This window comes from Panthera uncia (assembly GCF_023721935.1).
Source record: "Panthera uncia isolate 11264 chromosome B3 unlocalized genomic scaffold, Puncia_PCG_1.0 HiC_scaffold_1, whole genome shotgun sequence".
In the NCBI taxonomy this organism is placed as follows: domain Eukaryota; kingdom Metazoa; phylum Chordata; class Mammalia; order Carnivora; family Felidae; genus Panthera; species Panthera uncia.
Window position 1 is genome coordinate 66,611,802 of NW_026057582.1, and position 24,138 is coordinate 66,635,939.

The 24,138-nt window shown below is 35.6% G+C and overlaps 1 long non-coding RNA gene across 1 annotated transcript in view; it reads left to right on the forward strand.

Annotated features, from left to right (window-relative positions):
- LOC125909614 (uncharacterized) overlaps positions 1 to 24,138 on the forward strand; it is a 95,116-nt gene that overhangs the window by 45,619 nt on the left and 25,359 nt on the right. Inside the window, exons 2-3 of the long non-coding RNA XR_007453746.1 lie at positions 5,967 to 6,066; positions 12,471 to 12,648. This is a non-coding gene — a long non-coding RNA (uncharacterized LOC125909614). The remainder of the gene's footprint in view (positions 1 to 5,966; positions 6,067 to 12,470; positions 12,649 to 24,138) is intronic.

Consider the following 24,138-nt stretch of genomic DNA (forward strand, 5'->3'; position numbering starts at 1 on the left):
GGAGTTTTCTTTTATTTTTTTAATGTTTATTCATTTCTGAGAGAGGGAGAGAGAGAGAGAGAGAGAGAGAGAGAGAGGGAGAGAGAGAGAGAGGGAGAGAGAGAGAGAGAGGAAGGAGGGGGCAGAAAGAGAGGGAGACACAGAATCTGATGCAGGCTCCAGGCGCTGAGCTGTCAGCACAGAGCCCAACACTGGGCTCAAACCCATGAACTGTGAAATCAACCTGAGCTGAAGTCAGATGCTCTACTGACTAAGCCACCCAGGCACCCCACAATTACATGGAGTCTAAATCACGTCATTGGTGAATTCTTTTAAAGTTTATTTACTTATTTTTTATAGAGAGAAAGTGAGTGGGGCAGAGGCAGAGAGATAGGAGGACAGAAGATCAAAAGTGGTTCTGTACTGACAGCAGAGAGTTTGATGTGGGGCTTGAACTCATGAACTGTGAGATCATGACTTGAGCTGAAGGCAGATGCTTAACCAACTGAGCCACCCAGGTGCCCCCACTGTTGAATTTTTTTAATCAAAGTATTCTTTTTTTAAGTTTATTTATTTATTGAGAGACTGAAGAGAGAGAGAGAGAGAGAGAGAGAGAGAGAGAGAGAGAGAGAGAGAGAATACCAAGCAGGCTCCACGCAGTGAGCACAGAACCCAATATGGGGCTTGAACTCACAAACAGTGAGATCTCGACCTGAGGTGAAATCAGAAGTTTGACTCTCAACTGACTGGGTCACCCAGGTGCCCCTTAATCAAAGTATTCTTAAGTTTATAGAATTACTAGTTCTATCCTTTTAAAAAGAATAGTTGATACTCATTTTCTAAACTTTTCTACCTCCTGTTCTTTTCAATTTATTCTGTTCTGATTTCTTTCCTCATCACTCCACTGAAAGAGCTCTCAGTAATGTCATTGTTGACTTCTGACCTGACAAATTCAACAGATGTTTTCCAGTATTCCCTTTGTTCTACTGATGCTGTTCATCTATCCTTTTTTTTTTTTTTGCATCTCTTTTTTGTTTTAATTTTTAAATGTTAATTTATTTTTGAGAGAGAGAGAGAGACAGAGCACAAGCAGGGGAGGGGAAGAGAGAGACACACACAGAATCCGAAGCAGGCTCCAGGCTCTGAGCCATCAGCACAGAGCCCAACGCGGGGCTCAAACTCAGGAGCCTTCGAGCTGTGAGATCATGACCTGAACTGAAGTCAGATGCTCAACTGACTGAGCCACCGAGGTGCGCCCTATCTCTTCTTGATATTTCTTCTCCTTGTCTTTTCTGTGACTCTCTCTTGGTCCCATTTTCTCTTAGTGTTTTCACCACCTAAAAGTCTAACTCTCAGTCTTCTTCATAAGCTCCTCTTCCTCCATACATTCATTATACACAGGCATACCTCAAAATTCCACTTTCTATTCTTCTTATTTATATCCATCCTTAGATGATAACACTGACACCTAAGATTTACTTACCATTTGTAATGATTGTTCCTAACAATCAGGAAAATAGAGGATGCAGGGTTAGCCCTGCTGAGTCTAGAGGTGAAGACTGTCTAGTGAATGGAACTGGGGACAATGGAAAATAGCACATCATCTCCATATCCTATGCAAAGCCTTGCTTCAGACCATCATCGCCTCTCACAGACTATGTGCCAGGCATTGTCAGAAGAAGTGTATATGAAAAGTTATATAAAATAAATCAAAAGGTCATGATATTCTACTTGTCTAGCATAAATCTACTCTTAGGAGTGATTGAATAACCATTTGCTAATTGTTTGGGTCTACTAAATAGGTCATAGGAAGTTCATCTGGTCTAGCAACTTCCTAGTATTACTCAAGAATTAAAAAAAAAAGACAAGAACAGATGCTGTTGTAGAGGTCATGCCAAGAAAATGTGAAGCTTTGAAGCTTTTCATTTCCTTGTAACTACCACCATTACCTCTTCAAATTTCAAATTGAGTGTTTGTCAGTATTAAGTCAAAGAGACAAGCTGTTCATGCCACAAATTCATCATATTCTCTAAGTATACATGACAAACTGTTCTCCTTAAGGTAAAACCTTTAGACAATTAGCTTAAAAGAAATTGTTATTTTATTGGTAAGCATATAAAACCCCTGCTTGTAGAATTCATAGAATGTGACCACCCAGATTGTATTATTCAGTGATCTACGGATCATTGTAGTACTGTGGATCAATATGACTAAGTTACATGTTTTCCCTAAGAATGGTTATCCCAAGGGTATGGTTAATTTAGAAGAGGAAATAATAGAAGATGAAAATATACACTTTCTCCTGGGGCCTAGAACTAAATAAAATAAGTGGTGATACTATTTTTACTTAAAATATCAGAATGTAATAGATACCTCCTCTCAGAAAATTGTACCCTAGTCCTTAAACTTTCTCAAATGTCCCTCTGTTCCCAGACGTGCTATCTGAGATGTGCCTAGCTGTACACTAGGTACTGGTATTTATTTATGACTACCTGGACTGGACATGCTCAGAACAGCCTGTAGAGATTAAGTAATTAAAATAGAAAGAGAAGGGGCGCCTGGGTGGCGCAGTCGGTTGGGCGTCCGACTTCAGCCAGGTCACGATCTCGCGGTCTGTGAGTTCGAGCCCCGCGTCAGGCTCTGGGCTGATGGCTCGGAGCCTGGAGCCTGTTTCCGATTCTGTGTCTCCCTCTCTCTGCCCCTCCCCCGTTCATGCTCTGTCTCTCTCTGTCCCAAAAAATAAATAAAAAACGTTGAAAAAAAAAATTAAAATAGAAAGAGAAGAAAAAGACAAACAGTAGGTACAGTGTGTCTTAAGGGCCTTCCTTTGCTTGTCCAGGTCTTCTGTAATACCTGGATATCTTGTCCTCATTGTGTTCTTTAAGATAGTATTACATCCTTTCAATAAAATCCCTGTTTTGTTTGAACTCATTTGTATTGGAATGCATATTTGTGTTTGTTGCCTACTATTTGCCTACCCAAAAACCCATTTCATCTGGGAGCAGCATGCTCTTTTTAGAAATTGTTCCTTTTCTCTGCTTCTCAGTCTTACTCTTCTTCTACAGTTTCTGTGGAAGGTGCTATATATTTTTTTATATATATAAACCCTATGCAATGACCACAGTTGACTATCCCAGAGATTGGCACCTGGCCAAGGTGTAGACCAATCACAACCCTTCCTTAGTATGTCTGGATCTGGAAGGAAAGAGAACATTAGACCATTTTTTCACCACTGGCAACTTTTTCAAATATAAAATTCAATAAGGTCAATTAATTTTTCCTGCTAGTGCAAGTCAGCCATAAAAGACAAGCCAACACATGAAACACAGTGAGGGAAGAATATTGAAGATGTTCATGTTATTGCTTCTAGCTGATCTTTAGACTAGCCTTGTCTTTGACATTTTCATCCTTACTCGTTTAAACCATTCTTAGATTTTCTTTTTAAAAATATCTATTTATTTATTTATTTATTTTGAGAGAGAGAAGGGGGCAGAGAGAGAGGGAAAGAGAGAGAACCCCAAGCAGGCTCCACGCTCAGCAGGGAGCCTGACGTGGGCTCTATCTCAGGATCCTGAGATGACCTGAGCCTCAATAAAGAGCCGTATACTTAGACTGAGCCACCTAGGCACCCTAAACGTTTCTTAGGTTTTCTGAGCCAATAATTCCCATACATGCCTAAGCTTGTTTAAATTGGTTTTCGATTAGGGTTGCAATATTTAACAAATAAAAATACTGGATGTCCAGTTAGACTTGAACAACACGTAAATAATGATAATGTAATATGTGGGATAAACTCATTCTAAAAATGTGCTCACCGTTTATCTGATAGCCAGGTGTAACTGGACCTCCTGTATATTATCTGGAACCATTTGATTACTTGTAACTAAATGAATCCAGTTGTTTTCTGCGACCTGTAACAGTCCTATAGTGCTATTTTAATATAGCACTTCAGCTATATTTCTCTATTTCAATCAAAGTACACAGAAACCGTATTTTGTGCTTTCTGGGAAGATATGTGTAGCCTAAATATTATCCCACAGCTCTGATTGGTCCTATACAACTTTTGAAGCTATCTCTCAACAGAATATAAGTGTAACTTTGAAGCGAGCATCTGAGTGACCCAGGAGCCTTAATGTGTATTTGAAGTCAAGACTCTGAGAAATGGATTAATGTTCTCTCATAGCTGGAACCCTTGAGCGTCGAAGCAAAATAAGTGCTCCTGGACAAATCACTTAATCTTGCTTCTTCTATCTCCTTATCTTTGCATTGTAGGTACTATTTCTTCCCAGTCTTCCAGAAGTGTCACAGTGATTAACATTTATGGACTGCTTTGAAGATGAAAATTCCACATCTTGTTAAGCATTAGCAAGATGGCAAATAATATATAATTATGGTGTGTACCTGCAATAATGTGGGAGCACATGTGTTTTCACAGTTTTAATAATAATTTCTGTGAAAGAAAAGCATGAGGCTCAGTTCTCACTTTAATTTGATAAAATGTTTTGCTTTAGTATCATAGTCATAGGAAAGGTTATTTGAAAAAAGAAGTGAAAAAGTAAATGTAAATATTTTCCAATATTTGGGCTACAAGCAATTTTTCTTCATAAAAATCTCATTGTTATTAATCACAAGTGGCCAAATGTTTTCTTTTCAAATGAGGTCTACCATTAAGATTGCTTTTGAAAGCATGCATTAAGACAGAGGGATGGGAAGTTGCTATAATTTTCAGTTCATGTTACTTCTTGAGTACTGTCACTTCTCTATATAAAGCTATGGAAAGTGAACATTAGCCCTTTAAAGGAGTCATATTTCAAGGATCAGGTGGGGAAGACAGAAGTGTTGGATGCACCTCACTGCACTGCTGTTCATCCCCAACACTTTGCACAATGTGAGAATGTTTAATAATTCCAACCCAACCTACAGATAAGAATCTCTGGTGTCACATCACAACTGACAGTGCTGGTGTGAGATTTGCAGTAAAACAATATTCCAGCTGTAGCTTTCATTTACAGAAATAAAACAGCAGAAGAAGAGGGAAAAGGCCAGGAGAAGATAAACACTTTCATCTTGCAGCAACGCTTACGTTAAATTATAATCGCTATACTCAAACAACGAGAGAAAATCCAACCTCAGGACCTAAAACTAACATGTATTATATCCTTTGTAATCTACTGCTCTATCTGTATTTTAAGTTAGCCAGTTAATGTTTAGCTATCCGAGAGCCCACCAAATATAAATAAGCTCTTTCCCAAATAAAGTCTGTGGCAACTGTGGGACAGGCGGCCTTCTTTTTCTCCCATTAATCACTAGAAACTTCACACGACGTGAAAGTCTCAAGGGATATTTCTGGCTGGGAAAAAGATCCTCCCTCCTCAGTTCTAATCAGTCCATCCCATCTGTAATGGCTTTAGAAAATTGTTAATGACATAAAGTGACAGTCGAAGGGCTTTTTGGTCTGTCAGGGTAGGGTTACTATGAGCTCTCTAACAAACTACTACATGCAGGCCTCAAAGCTGCTGGAAAATGATCTGGATTACGAAGGAATAAATTTGATATGTTAGCAATCACAAGTGGGAACTGAAAAGAAAGGCTTCCTTAATACGGTTCTTTCAGGCTATAATGGGAAATACGAAGATAAATCTGGCTCAGAGACAAACCCACATAAGACTGCCTCGAGCACTCAGAATATAGATCACGGTTATGCGATGTGTAAAACACACAATGGCCTGAATAAGGAGCTAAGTATATAAGTGCAAACAAACCCGTTTTTATAGTTAGCATGGCATTTTGAATGAAGCTTTAAGCCTAAAGGACACTCTCCTACTTGCAGATGAAGATGGGGAATGTAACAGTAAGTACTGTTTTTATATATAGAAGTCTAATATGGGAAATTATGAACCTAAATCAAATTAAACCTGAATTTTTCCTTCCCCATAAAAATTGGAAAACCTTGCCTTCCCTTATCTAAAATATTGTTTTTCTTTCAGTTCCATTAACTTGCTTTGGATTCATGGAAATTCTGAACAGAGATGTGAGAATGACTACAATTTGAGGTATCTGTTAAATACAGCAACATGACATCACAAGGTATAATCTCATTCCTTGCATTATATAAAAGTTCTGCAGAGAATCGATAAATACATGCATATCTGGGAATTTGAATCAGTTAAAAATAGGCAGGTAATAGATATGGAAATGGAAATTTGGAGAATTTTTTTAAAGGCTAATTTTATTCTAACGCAGCGGAACATTTTCTTTCATGTATTTTTTCCCCAATTTCTAGAACATTCACCTCATTAAGGTGTCACAAAAAGTGACAATATAAACAGTTTCCCACACATCTCCTGTAGGTTGTGCTAAGGGCTATAAAAATATTATATTCTGACAATTTCACAGATCTCATAAGATTAGGTCAAAAGATTTTTACTCAGTAGAGAAATTTCTACAGAGAACAACTAGGTGATGTTTTCTCTAAATCCTAACATGTTCAGTAAGATACAAGAAAGTATTTTATCTCAATATAAAATAGTATCTTTATTAGTGAAAGAAAATGTGGAGGATAATTTCTTGTTAATCTAAGATGGCTTACTGAACATTCTACCTAGAGAACTCCATTTGTTACCAGATAGTTCCTATAAGTAACTTCCAGCTCTGTGATTCTACAATTTGTGACAATTTCTCTTAGGTAAATGTCATCTGGTAAGAATAGACAGCCAGCTAATAGGCCCTGGACCAAGCCATGGTTATGCATTGGAAACAGGAATGGAATGAAGAGAGAACAAAAATAACTTTTCAGTGAATAATTTTGAGTGAACTAGGTTGCAGATTTTTAACTGATTCCCTTCTCATTGTTAAATGTTTCAGATTCTCCCTGAGAACTGTAGCCAGGACTCAGAAATGACTGACATACTAACAGAAGTTCATGTCATTTGACTTCAGAGTGGGTCATAGGCTATGGAGAACTACACTAATTCTTTCAGACTCTGAGAGGCCATCTCATAAATATCTATTTCAGTGCTCTAAAATGATTAAATGACATCATGATGACCTAGTTTAAGGAAAATGTTACATGAGGGCCCTAAATGGCACCCTGGTGGTCTGAAAGAGTTAATGCAGTTTCCTTAAGTGGCCAACTCAGTGCTAGTTTGCAATGAACAGAGCAGGGAATGTGTCCCAATAACTCACTGATAGCTTCACCCAATATAAGTATATTAAGTTGAGAGAAGTCATTTGAAGGAGTCTATAATAGAGCAGGTGGTAATTTTGATTAATACAACAGCTCTGCTAAGGAAGGAAAGATGGAGCCTATGGAAATCCAATAACCCTATGGAGAAACATTGAGGAGATGTTCCTCTTAAAGAGTATCTCAAGAGATCATGATGCATCAACATATATTATGTTCTTCGAAATTACAGCTGAGCTTTCTGTGTAGCACACTGTGAGAGCAAATAATATTTGTACTTTAATAGCAGAGAGTGTGAGCCTAGGAGAATGTCTTTCTAATTTTTCAGTGTCTTCAATGTCATAGAACTATAATACATCAGAACAGCAGATAGCAATTAGAAACTAATCTATTCTTATATTACAAGAATGTTCTTACTACAAAGTTATAAAAAATGTAACCATTTTATATGAGGTTTAACATTGTTAGAGCAAATTCTACAATCAAGTTGGGCATAGAAAAAGGTGAGAAAATGCGAGAGAGAAATAGCCGATAAGCTCAAGAAAGGTAATTTTTAGCTTACAGGTAGTGAACACATTTTGACATGCAAAAATAATTTGGTTAAATGCATCAATTGATAGAAGCGTAGAAACATGGAGCAAAAGGAAGTAATAACTAATCTTTTATTCAGCTTAAAATTACCAATGTAAACGCATATACATGTCAATACATATGTATATATGTGAAGCCCAGAAATGGCCCAAGGAGAAGCATATTTAAATATATAAAACAGAAATTTATTATATGGCATAGGAGACCTTTCAAATCTATGAGCAAGACAAGGATTCTGGAAGTCACTGTATATCAAAAATTAATTGTGAAGAGAATAGATTCTTGGGTCATACCTCTTAGTTCTAATTTTAGCTCTTCTGTTTAATAGCTGTATTACCTTGAGCAAATCACTTAACTGCTCTTCACCTTCTTTGTCTGAAAGTTGAGGAGCATAACACTACCTACCCTGTTGGGTTGTAAGAATTAACAGATAATAAATACAAAGCATTTGGCAGAGTGTCTGGCTCATAGTAAACCCCCATGAATGCTAGTCCTTATTATTATTATTCAATAAATGGCTAACCATTTAGAAAACACCAGATAGCTCCCCTCTCATAACTATCAAAAATAAAATCAGGTGGATTAAAGTGTTAAAAGACTGTATATCTGTATATCTGAAATACTGATAATCTAGTATTAAGGGAAAGCAGGAAACACAAAGCCTTAGGTCTACAGAATGCTGCTTAAATTTTAAACTTCTAATGGGAAAAATATTTATAAAAATAAAAGACACATGACAAAATGGAAAACATAATACAAAGGGTTATCATAATTTATATAGAGAGCTAACTTGCTATCAATTTTTTTATAATTTATCAAGTAGGTAATAAACATAAACAGATGGTATAGATTGTAACTTCACTTCTCTTTCTAACCTCTGAGATATATCAAACTCTTAGTAACTTTTTCTCCACATGAAGGAAACAACTTAAATGTTACTTCAGCAGGAAGATCTTTTCTGTTCAATCTAAATTAGATCTCCCTCTATTTCTTTCTCATGGTATTACCCCCCCCCCCTTTTATCATGGTTCCTGTTGGTCTTTATCATAGGTTTATGTGTGTGGGTTTCTTCTCCTTTTCTCTCACTAGACAATATAGGGATAGACCATAGAGTATTTGCCACTCTATGGGAAGCCCATAGCATATAGCAGACATTTGAAGTAATGAAAGTGAATATCATAAAAGGTCTTGTACACCATGTTAAGGCATTTAGCCTTTATAGCTAAGAAAGTCATACAAGAATTTTAAGCAGGATAAATCCTTCTTGGGCTTTAGTGAAGGGTGGGTGGGGAATGAACTGGAAGGGAACATGACTGGAAGCCAGGTGGTGGATTTGAAAAGGAATTGAAACAATCCAAGAAATTATGAAGATCTAAACTAAGGAAGTTTAATGGAAATAGAAAGAAGAGAAATGGTTCCAAATATATTTAAAATTAGACTATTTTAACTGAAGCAGAGTACATATAGGGAAATAATGAGAATGAAATTTGATTTTGGATTTTAGGCCAGACTGTAAACCTCTAATCCTCTATCAAGACATTTGTAATTCCTTAAGGAGTAAAAAGTCAATGAAGAATTTGAAAATAGGGGTTTTGTTTTTGTTCTTGTTTTTCTTTTTGTTTGTGTGTATGTTTAATCCATCTTAATTGGCAGTACTAGGTTATTGGGACATATGGAATGACTTCTAGGACCAAATGCAAGTTGAATATTTAGTTTTATGAATCAATACTCTAACTGAGTCATAAATCTTTAGATTCAAGGTCATCTCAATGAAGAAATTTTGGGATCCTGGCAATTATTGTCAAATGAACTTCCTTTATCATTATCACCACCACCGTCATTATCATCACCACCACCACAATCATTAATAATGGCAGCAAGGCCAGCAGCAACATCAGCAAACATTTATTGAGCAGTTATTCTGTATAAGGCTCTACAGTTTGTGCTTGAGTACATTGAAATCTGACACACTCCCTGACATCAAAGAGGGTGGAGTCTGGGCATTAAAATACCCTAGCCATGTAGAGTAGCATGTGATAAAATGAGTTATAGGAAAGTAATTGCTGCTGGAGTTCAAATAAGAGACAGTTGACCGTAGTTGAAAAGTCTTTAGGAAAAGCTACATGGAGGAGGTGAGACTTGAATAGACCTTCAAGGAAGGAACAAATTAAGATAAATATAGAGGAAGGGCAACTACTCAGACAGCCTTGTAAGAGCAAGAGTGGAGGTGGAGTTCCCACATCTGTTTCCAGGACAAGCAGACAAGTGGACAAATGCTTTGACTAAAGCATCAAGTTCATAAAAAGAAGTGAGGGAAGTGTTCAGAGAATTGGATGGAAACAGATTGTAAGGTGTCTTTGATGTCAAACTAATGATGGTTTATTTTGAACAGACTTACGATCACTTATTTCAAGGAAAGTGGAGAATCACTTACAAGTTTTGAGCAAAGTAGCTACTTGTGAAAAAAGTTGTTTTTTAGGGTTTTTAGAGGATGAATCTAATGAGCGTGTTCTGAGTAAATCTTAGAGGTGAAAATTCACGTTGATAACACTAGTTACTATAGCAATATTTTAGGAAAAGAAAATGAGTGGCTGATGTGAGACTGGAGAAGGAGAAAATATATGAGATTTTTTTCTTTCATTTCATTATGAAAAATTAGAAAATAAAAAAGTATATGGAATAATGTAACAAGCCCCCATATATTCACCAACCAACTTCAAAAGTAATCATTTCATGACCACTCTTTTTTATCTCTCTTCGACCTACATCTTTAACTCTAAGTTTTTTGAAATCAATCATCAATACCTTTAATTTATATATATTTGAGTTTGAATTTCTAAAAGATAAAGACTCATTAGTGAACATTGGTATATGCTATTACCATATCTAATATATTAACAATTTTAACAATCCTAAGTATGTAGTCAGTAGTTAAGTTTCTATAATTTTTGTATGAAATTGTTTATAAGTCCTTTCTTTGAATAATATCCAAATAAGGTCCATTCATTGTATGTAATTGGTTAATGAAGTTTCTTAAATATTTTTAATCTTTAATTTCACCTTGTATCTCTTTTTTGATCTTGAAACGCATTAAAGTGACAGAGACAATATTTGCTAATTTCATATTCATGGTAATATTTATAATGTTCTTCTATCTCCTGTATTCCCCACAAAATGGTGATTAAATTAAAAAACTTGATCAGATTTAGACTTTTTTTTTTTTTTTTTTGGCAAGAATTGCTTATAGGTTGTGCTGTGTACTATCAGCGGGCATATAATATTTGCTTGCTTTTTGTTTGTGTGTGCTATAGGAACTGTTTCCAGTGGGTTTCTTTCTTTATTTCAAAAGAAATAAAATAAACTCATGTTAAAATATATTTGATGCATTTCAATCTATTGCAATTATCTTTGTTAATGTTCAAATTTGTCCTATCTTTGCTGAATTGAGAACTTCCTTAGGTTGACTTCTGTATCTTTTTGATACAATCCTGGTAGGCTTTGAGAGCTTTCTAACTCCTTTATATGGCAAGATGTCTCAAGATCATCTTTTAAATTTTCTATCCAACACTCAGAATCACCCATTCTCCTAGAAGACTTTATTGTGTGTGTTGTGAAATGGTAAAGACCACAAACGGGTGCTAAGAGTGCTCAATGTTTTACAGTCAGTCATTGTTTTTTCATATTTCAGAGCACAAGTCTAAGAAGCATGTATTTTTTAAGGATAAAGTTTGTGAGTTTGTATAATTGATATTTATTGTGAGTTCTAATTCAAATTCAGGTGTATGTGATTATTACCTAACCTTATTGATTTTACATTTGGTTCCTATTTCTCTCATGCCAACACTTCTGGTTTTCCGTGGTAATCATATATAAAACGTCATTTGCGGGGCATCTGGATGGCTCAGTTGGTTAAGCGTCCAACTTCAGCTCAGATCATGATCTCATGGTTCATGGGCTAGACCTTGCGTCGGGCTCTCAAAGCTCAAAGCCCAGAGCCTGCTTTGGATTCTATGTCTCACTCTCTCTCTGCCCCTCCCCCACTGATTCTTTTTTTTCTCTCTCTCTCTCTTTCTCTCTCTCTCAAAAATACATCAACATTAAAAATTAAAAACAAAAACAAAAACCTCATTTGCTTTTTCCCTCACTGCAAAGGTAACAGTCTTATAGTTGCACTACTTAATATATATCCTCAAATGTAAGTCCTCAAAATGTATAGTTATTATTTCAAACTTTGTTTTTTTTGACCTCAGAATATATTAAACTAAGGATATACAGTCACAATATATATCCTCAAAATGTAGGATTTGTTATTTTTTCAGGCTTTATTGTTTTGTACCTCAGAATGTATTTAACTAAGGATATACAGTTTACTTGTGTTTTAAAGTCACTGTAAATATTTTCTTTTTTTTTTTTTTTGTCACTTTGTTTCTCCATGCATGGATTCCATACTGTTTTAGCTACAGAAGCTTTATAATGTGTGCCAATTCCTTCTAGGGAAAGGTTATTCTCATTCTTCTCTTTTTTAGAGTTATCTTTTGTTTCAGACTTATTGCTACCTTTTTTGTTTTGTTATGTTTTTCAATTGAGTTCTCTTTAGCTTTAAGGAAAATAAAACCCTAATGATATTTTATTGTGTTGACATATTTATGTTAGGTCTTTCCTCCAAAGAACATAGCATGCCTTTTCATTCATTTTCTTCTACTTTTGTGTCTTTCAGGATTGTTTTTGAGTCTTCTGAATGAGAGATAATAAAATGGTGAAATCTTAGGACTGGAATATCAAGGAAGAAATAGAGACAACCATGGTTTCCAGACTCTTTTATTGGAGAATAATTCATTTGTTGGTTTGTTTGACAGAAATGGGATTATTTGAAGAGATCAGCACAAGGAATAATGGTGAGTTTTCATTGTAGTACCAGATCTGAGTTCTGTCTAAGCTTTAGTGGCAACCAAATATATCAATTAAATTTATATAGGAATAAATATTATTAAAATAAATTAAAATGGATCTTTGAGAGAGTAAATCACATGAGCTAGTTATTCAACCTACTTAGTCACATGACATGAAAAAAGTGTTCCTCTTAGAGCTGTGTAGTTCCATGCAAAATTGTAGAGAAGATTTTCCTCTACTGTCTTTTCACATGTTTCTTACACTGTAGCATCCACCCTCTTTGCAACTTCCTTACCCCTACAGCCACCACCCCATCCTGGATTTGAATGTCTATATCATACTGTAGTCCTTCAAACACCTACTCTGTCAGAAATCAGGGTCCTATACTGGACTCTTCCCTACCTCTGTCATCCCCCATATCTACTGCCTACCAAATCCTATTGAGTATACCTCCAAAAAAAAAAAAAAAAAAAAAAAAAGCCAAACAAGGAGACTGAGTCTACCTCCTTAAAAGCTCTTGAAAAATGTCTTACTCCTCTCCATTATCATTATCTGTGTCATTGCCTTACCCAGAACATCATTTTCTTACCAATTATTGTGAGATCAACTATTCATTACTCATTTTGCTTCATTTATCCTCATTTCCTCTCTTATGTGACTGCCTGTGGCAATATTTATCGGATTTATATCTTTAAGCCACTTTTTGTACTGTTATCTGAGTCATCTTTAAAACTAGAAGTAATTACTTCTATGACCCCCATTGTTTAAGCATATTCCCAATGTATATTCTAGAAAATGTCAAAGGGTCCCATAGCAAATACCACATATTATATTCTTAAGAGAATTAGGGGGTAAGTTGGCTATAAAGAACCCATTCTAGGCACCTGGGTGGCTCAGTTGGTTAAGTGTCTGACTTCGGCTCAGGTCATGATTTTGCAGTTCCTGGGTTTGAGCCCCAGATCAAGCTCTGACAGAGCTTTGATCCTGCTTCAGATTCTGTGTTTTTTCTCTCTCTGCCCCTCCCTTACTCATGGCCTGTCTGTCTGTCTGTCTCTCTCTCCCTGAAAAATAAATATTTTAAAAATTGTCCCTTCTAGCAAAGAAACCTGTTCAAATGTGATCAATTTTATGGCCTAAATTCATGTGATTATGGATTATTTTAAATACACATCAATTTTTTATCAATCAGTTGTTCTGAAAACCTGCTTTAGGATATACTAATGTAAAGAATAAAGTTCAAATTTCATTATCATGAATGACTTTAGTATTGCTGTGGCTTCAGCTTCCATAGCTCCTTCTTATTCCTAATATTCCATCAAGGATATAGCATTGCACAACACCAGTGCACAGTTTATACTCACTCATGTGCAATGTTGGCAGTTCTCCTAAATTTGCCATCCTAATTCATCTGTATTTTTGTGTATGCAGCACCATTTTCCACATTCATTTTGATCCCATCATCATCCTAATAATTCCCACTCATCCTTCAAAAGCCAGTTTAGATGTCACCTCCTCAGTGCTAGTGTGAACATCATCTATACAGAGAAAAAGCAGAAGAGGTATGATGACTCAAAGAATAAATATAAAGTGAGACAAAAGCCAAAAACATACCTTCAGCAATGTCTCTATTTAGTAACATGTCCATCTTCTTTAGGAAGACACCCATGAAGGAGATAGAGAGGGAATTTTTAGAGTTACAGAATGAAAAGCATTGGGAATTTTGTTCCACTAGCCAGTTAAAGTGAAAAATTATTAGTAGGAAGGCTCAAATACTACAGAGTTATAAATAGGAGAAAGGAGAAAACTAAGAAGATACAGAGTCTTATTGATAATTTTAATGAAATAGTTTGAGGAGGGTTATTGAATATTGCTAGATAACCATGGTCCTTTACCCCCTATGCTCATACTCCACAAATACTCAGATGACTTGAAACTCCATTCACCAGCACAAAATACACACACATACACACACACTTTCATATTGGGAAAACCAGTTGGAATAGATTGACAGCTTGGAATGAAGTTAAAGAAAAGAAGATAAAGGATCCTGAGGTAGAGGGCATTGAGGAAGCATGGCAAATGAGAAGGAAGCTGTCAGAAAAGAGACTTCCTCATGTTTCTCCTTGGAAGAGACGGGAGATCCTGCTAAAGGGAAAAGTAAAAAACTTTTGTTCACCATTCTCTGTATTTGATGTGTACTTGATTGTCTAATAGGGACAAATTTTCCACAATTTCAAATGTGAAAGGGATAACAAAAGAGTTATAAAAGGAAGAAGATAGTGCTATAGCTTGGAAAGAAGGTAGAATTGAGGAAAGATTTTGCTAGCCTGAAGGAGGGAGACAGGAGAAAGTAACATGCTACACAGGCCATAGAAAGGAAAGAATTAATGGAGCAGAGTACTAGAAGAAGGTATCTGTGTATTTGTACGTATGTGGTATGTGCATATGTGGTGTGTGCGGGTATGTGTGTGATGTGATGTGGATGAGGAAGGGATTAGATAATGGTAGTATGGTAACATTTTTATTTCACATTCAGTTCTTTGAGCAATAACCCAGCCTTATAAACCCTTAATGTTTGATACCCCTATACACCTCTCCCATGCACTGATCAAGAATGTTACCTTCTCACTATAACATTATGCGGGTCTCATTTTACATGTATTACCACAAATATTATTTTAAAAATCTTATGTTATAGCTCTGTGAACATTTCAAGAGAAAACAATTTTAGGATTAAATAGGGAAGGAAAATAAATGTGGCTTTTTTATCTTATGTATAGAAAACTCACATTAATATTCTCCCTAGACATAGAACTAGCCATATATGCTTTTGGTTGTTCTTTTTTGTTCTCAGTATACTGGCAACATGGAATACATTTTAGAGGTTAGATCACTTAGGGAATACATAGGGAAACTTTGAGCAAAATAAATCTGCTAGATATTTCTGTACTGTTTTCATAATTTAATGTTACTGAAGTCAGTCCTCAAGGAGAGAAAAGAATCATATATTTCTTTTTCTTTTTGGAATGATCACAACATTATTTAACCAGAAGAGAATTTTTAATTTATTCCACAAAATCTTTAAGAAAGGAGTGGGATTGGTTCACGATCTATGAAATAAAGGTAGAATAGAAGTAATAGGAGGCCTCCTCGGTACATTGTCACTCAAGCATTCACAAGTTTTATCCTGCCTGGAACATTCCTTACACGTGATTCTTATTTCTTAGCTTCAAACTACACCTAGGAGGAATCTTTTGTTCTCAGTACTGCCAAAGCTCCCATCTTCCAGCAGTGACCTCAGTTTAGCACCTGTTCATAAGATGTGTTTGCACATTGTTGGTACGTTTTGGTGACATGTATGTTCCCATCAAGGAGACTGTCATAGAATTCAGAAGATGTTAACATTTTTTCCATCTGTGTGTGAAAGTGACGTTTCCTGTTAATTTTGTTCTTTTGCTGAACTCTCCAAGCAAAAGCCTTCTGTGGGAGGCAGGATGATGTCATTATAGTCATAGCACAAAATTTTCAACCTTTAGAATGAGACATATTGTGGCATATATTTCACTACTTTTAAAAGCAGTGAAATAAAAACTTGGATGATGATGATATCAATTTTATATTTTCAAGTGTGGGGGTTTCCAGAGCCTTGAGAATGACTCCAGGGCTAAAATTTCCTCTGGCACGTGGATTTCTTCTGTTGCCTTGGGAGAGGCAAGCCCATCCATGGATGTCTGTGTTTATGAGACCAACAGACTTGGTTAGTTAATTTCAGAGGTATTGAGACTTTGTGCAGGCAAAATAGTCTAGCAGTAGTGATTTAAAAATAAAAAGAAGTCAAACTTCTGATTTCAGTTCTGACATGTAAAAGCTGGGAAGTTGTCACTCCCATTTTTGCAACCAAAAAAACAAATGTTGAGCAAACAAAATCAATGGCTTTTCTTGGAGTTATCAGAGGATGATGGTTGCAGAACAAACTGGCACCCTGAAATCCAGAAGGACAGGCAAATGAGAAATCAGTCTCCATCTCCATTCCATACGAAGAAGGTCCTGGAGTCATACATTGTTGAAAACACTTAAATGAGCATTTTGATGAGTTGTTAGAGGCTGAGTGTAGACTAGCTTGAAAGTGAGAGGCTTCTGAGAGCTTTAGTCTTAAGGGGTCCCTGACAATTACTTGGGTTTTATCTAGTGGAATTATACCAGGTTCTCACCTTGAAGAGCCAAGAAAGATACCCTCCTGGCTCTCACAAGGGAGGGGAAGAGTAGCCATTGTGAAATACTGTAAGAGTGTTCTCATATCAAATGGCTACTCTTCAGAGGAAAGACTTCACCAGAGTCTTAGCTACCTAAGGGAAGGGCATTTTCTCTGCTCCAGCCTCCTGTAGTTTTTCAATAACACGTAAGGGGGAAAAAATCTAAGAACTATAACTTGTGAAGGTTACATCCCAGATGCAGAGGCCCACTAAAAGACAGAGATTCAATCGTAATAGTGTACAATTCTTCTTCTTCCCCATTCCCTTCTAACACATCAAAAGGTATCTAGTATCTTAACAATATTATAGCTCAAGGAACTGAAAGACAGACTTTACCTAAGGAAGAGTTCTTAAGGAAGCCAAAGACAAACAAGACAAAAGCAAGGACATTAAAGGAATTTGAAGCCTCTGGTCCAGCTATAGCAAACATTAAACACAGCTCTGCTCCTAGCCATATTAACATAAGACCTTACATTAAACACCTATTTCCCTCAGTTTCTATTACCTGTTACGTCATGTCTGGCTTTCAACAAAAAATTATAAAGTATGCTGAAAGACAAAGGAAAATCACAATCAGAAGACAAAGCAAGCATCAGACCAGATTCAGATATGACACAGATGTCAGAATTATGATACAGGGAATTTAATTTTTTTAATATTTATTTATTTTTAGAGAGAGTGTGACAGAGTGCAAATAGACGAGGGACAGAGAGGAGGGAGATACAGAATCTGAAGCAGGCTCCAGGCTCTGAGCGGTCAGCACAGAGCCTGATGCAGGGCTCGAACTCACGAGCTGCAAATGAGACAGGGAGTTTGAAATAACTATGTTAATATGTTCAGGGTGCTAATGAAAAAAGTAGACAGTATGCAGGAATATATGGGTAAACAGAGGGATGGAAATGTTAGGAAAGAATCAAAATAAAATGCTAGAAACCCCAAACCACCATAATGAAAACAAAGGATGCCTTAGAAGGGCTCATCAATAGGGGCACATGGGTGGCTCAGTCAGTTAAGCATCCAACTGTGGCTCAGGTCATGATCTTATGGTTTGTGGGTTTGAGCCCTGCATAAAGCTCTGTGCTGACAGCTCAGAGCGTGGAGTTTACTCCAGATTCTGTATCTCCCTCACTGTCTGCCCCTCCCCCTCTCATGCTCTGTCTCTCTTTCAAAAATAAACATTAAAAAATTAAAATAAAATCATTAAAAAAGGGGGAGGCTCATCAATTTATAGAGCTGTGAAAATAAATGAGTTTGAAGATAGGTTACTATAAACTTTCAACAAAGAAGCGCAAAGGGAAAAAATAATGAAAATAATGAAAAGAGCATTCACTAAGTGTGGTACAGTTACAAAAAGTATAGCCTCCATACAACTGGGATACCAGAAGGAGAAGAGAGAAGGTACAGAAAAAATATGTGAGGTAATAATGGTGAGGTTTTCCAATATTAATAACAGGCTCTAAACTACAAACCTGGGAATTCCAGAAAATACAGTCAGGATAAACAACAACAACAAAAACAACAACAACAACAAATGTAGGCAACTCATATTCAAACTGCAGAAAACCAAAGACAAAGAGAATATATTATTAAAAAAATGGCCACATTTTAAATAACATCTTACTTATGGAAGAAACAGAACAAACATTAGAGCACATATCCTTTCTAAAATTGTGATAGAAAGAAGAGAGTGAGATAAAATATTTAAAGTGAAAAAAAACTCAACCTATAATTAAATATCCAGTGAAATTATTTTTCCGAAGATAAGATTTTCTCAGCAATGCAGACTTTGTCGGCCAAACAGTAATTGAAGGAATGTGTCACTAATAGGCCTCTGAAAGGAAATTTTTTTTTTTAATTCTCTAGGGAGAGAGAAAATAATATTGTTCAGAAACTCAGATCTGTATGAAGAAAGGAAGAACATTAAAGAAGAAATAGTTGAAGGTATTTTGTTAAAATTTAAATATGCTACTTTTCTTATTTTTAATTAATCTAAATGATAACTGCTTTTAGTGTAACAGTAATGATATATTGTGTGATTGTAGCTCATGGATAAGTAGGATAGGTGACAACAATATAAGGGGCAGAAAGAAATCAGGAATACTATTTTGAGGGTGCTGCACTACACGTGAAGTGGTATTATGTAGTTTGAGATGGACATGGATTAATTCAAAGCATATATGGCAAACTCTAGTGTAACCACTAAAACATCTTAAAAATAAGCATACTTGATATGCTGAAAGAGGAAGAGCAATGGAATCATATAAAATGTTAAATTAAAACCAGAAAATGCAATAAATGAGGAGAAGGGCACAAAGAACAAATGCAATGAAAACAAAACAGAAACATGGTAGTTATTAATCCAACTATATCAAAATATATTTTAAATATGAATGGCCTAAATAGACAAATTAAAACACAGAGATTATTTTATTTAACTAAAAGACAAAACTGTATGATATTTAGAAGAAAGCCACTTTATGTATAAAGACCCAGCCTCAAAGTAAAGGGGTGGAGAAATATCATGTTAATACTAACAAAAAGAAAGCAAGGATAACTGTACTAATTTCAGATATAGTTGACTTTGGAAAATTATTAGGGGTTAAGGTAGGCACTATATAATGATAATGGACCAATTCTCTAAGCAGACATAACAATTAACAGGCACACGCACACAGACACACACACACACCCCCCACAGCAAAAAAGCATCAAAGTATGTGAGATAAAAAACTGACAGAATTTCAAGGAGAAATAAACAAATCTACTGTGATAGTTTAGCATCCTTCTGTCAGTAACTGATAAATCAACCAGACAGAAAATCAGGAAGGATATAGTTGGACTGAAAAATATTATGAATCAACCCAAACTAATAAACACTTATAGAATACTCTATCCAACACGAGCAGAATACATGTTCTTCTCAAGGTTACCTGGAAAATTCTTAATAACAGACCATATGCTCAGTCGTAAAACAAACCTTAACCAATTTAAAAAAAAGTATACCATATAGGGTATGTTGCCAGACCATAGTGGAATTAAATTAGAAATCAATAGCACATAAATAGTTAGAAAAAATCCCAAATTCTTGGAGGTTAAACAAACACACTTTTAAATAACATATGGGCCAAAGTAAAAATCTCAAGAGACATTTTAAAATATTTTGAACTAAATGAAAATGAAAATACAGCCTATCAAAATTTATGGGATTCAGCAAAACCAGTGCTTAGTGGGAAATTTATAGCACTGAATACATTAATTTTAAAAATATATTAAAAACCTTCCACCTTGGGAAACTATAGAAAGTAGATCAATGTAGGCCTAAATCAAATCAGAGAAAAGAAATAATAAAAATTAGAGCAGAAACCAATAAAATTGAAAAGAGGAAATCAGTAGAAAAATCAATGAAAGCAAAAGCTGGTTCTTTGAAACTATCGACAAAATTGATTAACCTGTAGGCTAGTTAACCAAATAAAAACAGGGAATAAACAAATTCATAGTATCTGAAAGGAAAGAAGGATAATCACTGCTGGTCCAAGTACATGAATAGAAAAACTAAAGAATATTATTAACAATTCTATTCCCCCAAATTGATATTTAAAAATGGAACAATTTCTTGAAAGATACACACTACCAAAACTTAAAAAGGTGAGTGTCTAATTTGAGTAGCTTGTATATATTAAACAAATTGAAATAACATTTACTAACCTTTCAAGAAAAACAAAGCATTAGCCCAGATAGTTTCATTGGTGGATTCTACCAAACATTCAAGGAGGAAATAATACCAATTCTCCAAAATCTCTTTCAGAATACAGATACAGAACACTTCCTAACTCTTTTTAAGGACAGCATTACCCTAATACCAAAGCCAACAAGGATATTACAAGGAATGAAAATTATAGATCAGTCTCTCTCATGAATGCAGATTAAAAACTCCTCAACAAAAGATTAGCAAATTGAGTTCAGTACCATAAGAGAATAATAATAATAGTTATAGACCAGGAGAAATATTTGCAAAACACACACCTAGAAAGAACTTGTACACAAAATATACAAATAACTCTTAAAATTCAACAACTAGGAAAATAAAAACCAAATTTAATGATTAAATAAACACTCACCAAAGAATATATATACATGGAAAATAAGTATATGGATGATGATGAAAAGATGATCAGTATAATTTGTTTTTAGAAAATTCCAAGTTAGGGGGCTCTTGGGTGTCTCAGTGAGTTGAGCATCAGACTCTTGATTTTGACTCAGGTCATGATCTCAGGGTTTGTGAGTTTCAGCCCTGTGTTGGGCTCTGCACTGACAGTTCAGAGCTTGCTTGGGATTTTCCCTCTCTTTCTCTCTCTCTCTCTCTCTCTCTCTCATTCCCTCTCTCTTTTCCCGTTGTTTGCGCACTCTCTCTCTCTCAAAATAAATAAATAAACTTTAATTAAAAAAAAGAAAATTCCAAATTAGAATACCAGTGAGATACCACTACAAACCTCAAAGGTGGTGAGAATTTGGAGCAACATTACTGGTTGGGTGGCAAAATGCTAGTCAGTCACTTTGGAAGACAGTGGAAACTTTCTTATAATACTAAACATATTCCCACCTATGTGATTATATCACAGGCAGTCATGCTTCTAGATATTTATCTGACTCTTTTCACCACTTATTCCACATGCTTGTTCCAGTGCTTGTAACAACTTTGTCATCACCAAAATCTAGAAGCAATCAAGATGTTCTTCAACAAGTAAATAAACAGTTTTATGTCTACACAATGGGATATCACTCAGTGATAAAAATAAACTAATAAGCCATGAGAAGATATAGATAAATTTTAAATGTTTTTAAAGTTTTTATTTATTTATGTATTTTTTTTTTTGAGGGAGGGAGAGAGAGAGAGCATACGAGCATGGGAGGGGCAGAGAGAAAAAGCGAGAGAGAGAGACTCCCAAGCAGGCTCCGCACTGTCAGTGCAGAGCCTGATGTTGGGCTTGAAGTCACAAACTGTGAGATCATGACCCGAGCCAAAATCAAGAGTCAAATGCTTAACCTAACTGAGCCACCTGGGCACCCTGATAAATGTTAAATATATATTTTTAAATTAAAGAAGCCAGTCTGAAAGGATTATATACTATATAATTCTAATCATGTGACATTTCAGAAAGGAGAACCTACAGAAGGTAGAAATATCAGTGGCTGCAAGGAGGGAGGAAAGGAATTGAACTGGTGAAACACAGAACATTTATAGGGTAGTGACACTGTTCAGCATAATCTGCAGTGGTAGACATATATATTTTGCATTTGTCAAAACCTATGGAACAGTGCTGTATGAAGAATAAAACGATGTATGAAAATTAAAAAAAAATATTTAGGAGATCCTGAGATCTCAGGATGGAATGAAATAGGTGATAAAAAAAATATAACCTTGTTACCAGTATATGAAATCTAACTGAAGGTGGTGGGGAGAAAAGGTGCTGACTTAAGTAACTTTGGAAATAAGTAGAATCTGTAAGTCTAAAGGTAGAAGAACCATGCATGAGCACAATACTATGGTTTATAAAGTGTTTTTTCTCCATGGGACCATGGGTTAACACTTCTCATACTGCCATACATGTATATTAGAATTAAATAATTAAGTAAATAGTGAATTGTGGAGTCATCTTTCTTAGTGTCAGAATTAGAATTAATAAGCAAAGGAAAAAGAATAAGGTGATCAATGTGGTAATGGATTAGAGTTGAAGACATTAGTATGAATTTATGTTTAGCTTAATATAGATATAGATGGTTATATATAGTATTTATAGATATAGATACCTGTATATACATGGATTAACGTGCACACAAATATTTATTTGCTCTGACAACTTAGAGTGCCTAAAAGAAGTGGCACTCCATTAGCAAAGAGCACACCTAGTGCCCAGATCTTGGTTTTTAATACCATTCTCCGATAAGAGGAACCAGAGTGCCACATAGAAATGATTGATTCTAGATCTGAGGCAGGAAATATACAAGATGAGCCTGGATCATCTTATAGTACCAGGAAGTAGAGAAGTGCTACACACACCCCCACACACACATACTCTGATGAGGGTATGTTAAAAGGGACACAGAATCCAACTGAAAGAGCTCTCAAAAACTGGGACTAGAACCACGAACAGAGAATTAAAAAATGTAGCAGTGGACTTTATCCAAAGTATAAATACCATAAATCCATATTGATATAAATAAATGACTGAATGAATAAATGAAGGAGAATAGATGAAGATCCCTTATAGAAATTCTTTGCCCCCAAAGAAATGAAACGTACTTTCCCAGTCTTTAAGTGAGTACTGTGCATAGTGACTCCCTTCCAAAAAGTCCAGTGTGGAAAAGGGTAAGAACAATTACATGACTGTGGGGAAGCCTGGGAAACACTACCTCAGCTAGGTGATCAAGGTTCACATCAACAGTGATAAATCCTGTTGATTTTATCTAGATAGGATGTGAGGGTAATGGCACTTCAATTCTATCATCTTCCTCCTCAAAAAGCATATAACTCCAATTTAGTTAGGAGATATACATCAGACAAATCCCAATAGAGGAACTTTTTACAAAATACTTAATCAGTATTCCTCAAAACTATTAAGGTCATCAAAACCAAGGGAACTCTGATAAGTGTCAAAGTGAGGAGTAGTCTATGGAGACCTGACAAGTAAAATGTAATGTTACATTTTACTATCCTTGGATAGGATTCAGGAAAAACAGTGAAAAAAAGACATTGAGTAAACCAAGGAAGTCTGAATAAAGTATGGGCTTCAATTAAAAATAGTACATCGATATTGATTCATTGATTGTAACAAAATACTATATTAATGTAAGATGTCGATAATAGGGACAACAAGGTACAGAGTTGTATAGGGAAATCGCTACTGTCTTCATGATTTTTCTATAAATCTGAAATGTACTAAAAATAAAGTTTATTAACAAAGTATACTACTTAATACATATGAGATAGAAAAAAAAGCCTCCAAATAATGCTAATAAAATTTTATACCAGTGGGGTGCCTGGGTGGCTCAGTCAGTTAAGCGCCTGACTTTATTTTGGCTCAGGTCATGATCTCATGGCTTGTGAGATCAAGCCCTGCATCGGGCTCCACACTGACAGGATGGATCCTACTTGGGATTCTTTCTTCTGCTCCCTCTCTGCCTCTCCTCACCCGCTCAAAATAAATGAATAAACTTAAAAAAAAGAAAAAAAAACTTTACATC